General features: G+C 43.7%; 1 pseudogene; it reads left to right on the top strand.

The window, feature by feature from the left end:
• The first annotated feature begins 1,260 nt into the window (after positions 1–1,260).
• LOC101594491 lies at positions 1,261–1,767 on the top strand (annotated as a pseudogene).
• The last annotated feature ends 3,797 nt before the right edge of the window (positions 1,768–5,564 follow it).

Below are 5,564 nucleotides of genomic sequence, written 5' to 3'. Positions count from 1 at the left end.
GCCTGTCTTGTTCATTGTGTGCTCTCAGAGCCTGGCTTAATGCCTGAAATAAAGGGAACATTGGCTTAATAGCAAATGATTAACCTGAAATAAAGCCTGTTCCCAAATGGGTAATGTGTATAGTGCTGAAAAGCACTACATGAGCTGCTGGAAGGAGGGAGAATTGGCCAACAATGTTGTGAACAAGCAATGAACACTGCTAGAGAAAAGCAACATGTAGAGAGATAGCTTAAGGTTAAGGCACTTGCCTACAAAGCCAAAGGACCCAGGTTCAATTTCCGCAGGACTCACATAAGCCAGATACACAAGGTGGCACATGCATCTGGAGTTAATTTGTAGCAGCTAGAAGCCCTGGCATGTCTATTCTCTCCCCCACTCTCCCCTCACCCTCTCTATATTTATCCCCCAAATAATAAATAAGTAATTTTTTTTAATTTTTTAAAAAGCAACTAGGCTGACAAGATGTACACACCCATGTAATAATGGCACACAGCCTAGCTGGGTAACCAATGGCTCTTTGGTTGACTAAGAGATATGCTCTGTGGGAAGGAACCCACAGTTGGAATGGGAGACCAGGATTATGGACTCCAACGGGAAGCTTCCACTAGTCTTTGGCCAAAAGAGAGGCTACTCCCATCAAAATCTCTAAATTAACCATGCCTATTCCCTTTAGCCTATGGTTATCTCACTGTCCATTGGAGATCCTATTTTCTTTCTCAGAATGGAGGGAGAACCAAGAACAATCAAATTCTTCCAATAAGACAAGAAAAGATAGCTAACTCTCTGGCACCAGGGTGATGGAGACAGACACTGAGAATATTCAAAACACACCAAAGCAGAAATCCAGAAGCTGCTAAGAGCTCAACACTAAAGTAGACATAAAACACACAAGGCAAAGGAGATTGACACAGAGAACAATCAACTCCTACCAAATCAGATATCCAGAGACACAGAGGCTCCCAACACCTCATCACTGAAGCAGACCAAAAATGAACCCAACATGGCTCAGGGCAATTTTGCGGAAGAGGGGGCAGAAAGAATGCCAGAGCTACACGTCAGGTCATGATACACAGAGACATTTCTCCTACCCATAACTGTGGGCTAACTCCACAATGCACAACCCATCACCTCAACAAGGAGGGGCTGGGGGAGGGGGTAGGACATGGATGAGCCTGACAATGGTACCAACTTGACTGTAGTCAATGAGTAATAAAAAAAATGAGTAATAAAAAAAATTGCTCTTTAGCAGCCACCCCAGAGTGGTAGCTGCCAAAATGAAGTTCAATCCCTTTGTGACTTCTGACTGAAGCAAGAACCATAAAAGGCATTTCAATGCACCTTCCCAAATCCAGAGGAAGATTATGTCTTCCCCTCTTTCCAAATAGCTGAGACAGAAGTACAATGTTTGTTCCATGCCTATCTGAAAGGATGATGAAGTTCAGGTGGTACGAGGACACTATAAAGGTCAGCAGATTGGCAAAGTAGTCCAGGTGTACAGGAAGAAATATGTCATCTACATTGAACGGTACAGAGGGAAAAGGCTAATGGCACAACTGCCCATGTGGGCATCCACCCCAGCAAGGTGGTGATCACCAGGCTAAAACTGGATAAGGATCGCAAGAAGATCCTGGAACGGAAAGCCAAATCTCGCCAAGTAGGAAAGGAAAAGGGCAAATGCAAGGAAGAAACACGTGAGAAGATGCAGGAGTAGAGCTGTCTTGTGTACAGCTTTCACTGAACACTTAAGATTAAATGATCCTGGCCATCAAAAAATAATAATAATAATAATTTAATAAGAAACGTGGCTCAGGGAATTTTGCAAAAGAGAGAGAGAAAAGATTGTATGAACCACAAGGTGGGAGGGAAATGTTTGGACATGAGTAGAGGATAAACGTGGAAGTGCATGCCATGCTGTGGTGGGCAGGGCAGGGCCAATACCACAAAGAAAAGGTCTGCTTGGGAGCCTCAGGCCCACCTGGGGAGCCCACAGCTATGCCTTGGCTCAGCGGTAGAGGCTGCATTAGGCAGTAGCTTCTTCCCTCAGTTCTGGGGCTGTGCCAGCTGGCATTGCCTTTGGGCAATTTGCTTTCTGATAAATTTAGCATGGAGCAAGGAGTCCCCTCTAACAGTATGAAACCTTCTCTGCTGTTTCTCCAGCCTCACTGGGGATGTCTCTCTCCCAGTACTGCTGGGCTTCCGCCATATTAACCTCTTTCCGCTCATTGAACCCACATTATTGTTCTTTCCAGAGTAATTCCACTATTGCTATTCCCACACGTTGCCCTGCCCTTCTCCAGGCTCACTGGAGAAATGATATCTTTTGACACCTCATGGATTCTGCTAAGCCTCCGCTGCAATGTTCTCACTATATCCTGTACCCCCAGGCCCTGGTTCTCACTTGTGCAGGCACTGTCCTTGCTATATCACGTGCCCTTTCAGGAAAGGCATGAAACTGCCTTGCTCCCTACGGCTTCCCTGAAACATAAAAATGGAGACATTGACTTGCTGACACAGGGTGTGAAGCAGTGTTCTCACTCTCTTCACCTTCCAGAGGCATAGTGAAAAGACAAAAATAGAGATTATCCTAATAAACCTCTGAGATCATCCAATACAGCAAGCTCCAGAGAGGAAGATTCTTACATAAATATAAATAAGATCCATGGAAGTCAGATAGGTAGTTTTACAAACTTTTTATGCTAGCAGATTCAGTCTCCTCATATGGACTGGCACTTATTTGTCACAGACAGCCCCTTTCTCCTTACAGTAGTCCAAGAGCAGTAAGCACACAGTGCTATAAAGCTCACAATATAAGTGCTAAATTCTTTCATGACTGTCATAGGCAGACTTCTCTCAAGGGGAATTTTAAACCCACTGACCTCCTTGTGAACCCAAAGATCCTGAATATTCATTAGTGGGAATATACACACACATACACACACACACACACACACACACTTATAAGTTTATATGTGACACATGTAACTTCATTATAATTGTTCTACTTTCCTGTTCTACTAAGTTTTATTCCCTGAGCTTCATGCTCATACCTGTCCATGTTTGCCCTTCTTTACTTTCTCTCTGCAGTCAGTGTTCTAGATCAGACCACTGTCTCAGGAGGTAGGCAGAACTTGTGGGAAGAGGATTTGCCAAAGACCCAAATCTCCTGCTTAAATGGAAGCTGAGTGCCTACAGAAGGCTTGGTCTGCATATCATCATTTCAGGCCTCCAAATGGAGCTCCTGACATGCTCTCTCCTGACATACCCACCTTTCTTTTCACCCTCCATGCCCTTCATGACACCCTCTCACCTTTTCCAATCCCACCCACCTTACTTTAGATGCTCCCTCCAGATCAGCCCCACCTTCAGGGCACAATCCCACTCTGGCCACCACATCCACAAGGAGCACTTCCTGACCACTGTCCTCTAAGCACACACTCACATGCATGCACTACAGATAATAACATCTCACACATACATATACACAGTAAACACTATTACATACCACACACACACTCTGCATGTACATATACATACTACAAATAAGTACAAAATATGCAAACATATAACACACTATACATAAATCATGCATACATGTAATGTGTATACACAAGCTACAGATAAATGCACACATCATATACACAGAATATAGCTGAAAACATAAGCATAACATACACAATACACAGATGACAAACCCATCTCTTCACACACCATACATGTAGTACACATGTATACTGTACATATACTATGCACACACCATACTTACACTATGCACATACACACAGAGATTACATATAAAAATACCCCATGCACATCATACATATGCTAAATACAAACACATGGTATATACATATATAACACATAGTATGCAATATCTTCTCATGACCCATACCATATATGTGCATACCACATATTTTATACACATATCTCACACAAGCAAAAGTAATGCATGAAGTATGTACTCCTTAACTCCTTAACCTATATACTATATACTCTAACCTATATATTACACATAAACACACACCACACTCACACTGCATGCATTACAGACATAGATCTTATGTACACCTCCCTACCACCACTCAAGCCATCCAGATTTACTTCCTCCTGAAAGCATACAGCCTGGCTCTGATTGCCTCTATTAGCATAAATACAAATAATTCATGGAAGTACCTGATGCATCGATGACAGCCCTTCCCTCTCCCCAGCCAGGTCCTGAACTCGCCCAGCCTGTCACTGGGGCTTCTCAGCCACTTCAATGAACTCCTGGAGGATTTGGGACAAAGAATGAGAAGATGGCCACACTCACACTGAACATGACTGGGAAATCCCTATATGCTTCCTGAACCTGGTGGTAGTTTATAGACATAATATGGATGATGCCACCCAACCTGGCATTGATGCATCCCCAAATCACCTTGAACAAATCACTCGAGTTCACACAGCCTGTTTCCCAATCTATAAAAGGAGATGGCCTTTCTCTAGGCTATCTCACATGGTGCACGTGAGCAGTCATGGAGATGATCAACAACTTAGGCCTTGGAAAGGTTCACATGCCTAGTAGAGGTTTCCCTAGCAGAAAATGCATGTTCTACAAGCCTTGACAATGAAAACGCCATCAACCAGACTTACTTTCCTAATTCCAGCAATATGGTTCCCCTCAATCTTGCCATAGAGAGGATAGAAAGTGCCTCTTTCCTCTGAGGACAATGAACTAGGTATATAGCCAATTTTTTTTATCTGACATCAAAGTCAAAGATCCTAAGACCTGGGGACCTCTTATAAGAGTGACAAAACAAGCAAAAATTGACAAAAATCAATCAAAACAAGCAAAATCAGCTACTTTATTCATCCTTAGACTTAACTCCACTCAGAGCATGAGATGTGTCTGCATGCTGAGAACCAGAATCACAGGTGTCCTGCCTCATTGGGGTCTTTGCAGTGACTCAGAACCCCTCCAAGCCCCAAGTCTGATCCCAATTCCCAGAGCCATGCAGGGACTGACTGTGGCCTCCCACCCAGGGGTGCTACGCTGAATGACATGTGACCATCAAAGCGCTTCAGACCACAGCAACCCTGAATGTGAGACTGATTAAAAGGGGTTATGCGAATTGCCGAATTAAGCCGTCCAAAATTGGATAAAGTGATTGTGAAATCTGTTTTGAGTCAACCTATCCATGTCTCATTGCAGGAAAAATGTCTCGGTAAGAGTTCATGGAGGGGAAAAAAAAACTCCAGCAACTCATTGTTGGCTGACCTTCCTGGGCTCCTAATATTCAGTTCCCCAAAAGGCATCTTAGCCATGTAATTTCCAATATGGGAACAATTTGAGTCGCAATTAGGCAAATCTCAGAAGGTTCTGCCACTGATTTGTTCATTCTCTCAATATTATTCTATAGGACACACTGAAATGCCGCACCAGGGTCACACAGAGGACAATCAGGAGCTCCGCATGGCGTTTTTCTGGGCTGGATAAACCACCACAGTGTGTGATAGGATCACTGGCCTCTGGCTAGGCACACGTCCTCTCCACAAGGGCATCTATGGATAGCTATGCTGGGGGCAGG

The sequence above is a fragment of the Jaculus jaculus genome, chromosome 5, assembly GCF_020740685.1.
Source record: "Jaculus jaculus isolate mJacJac1 chromosome 5, mJacJac1.mat.Y.cur, whole genome shotgun sequence".
Lineage (NCBI taxonomy): Eukaryota > Metazoa > Chordata > Mammalia > Rodentia > Dipodidae > Jaculus > Jaculus jaculus.
This window is presented reverse-complemented; position numbering and strand designations above follow the sequence as displayed.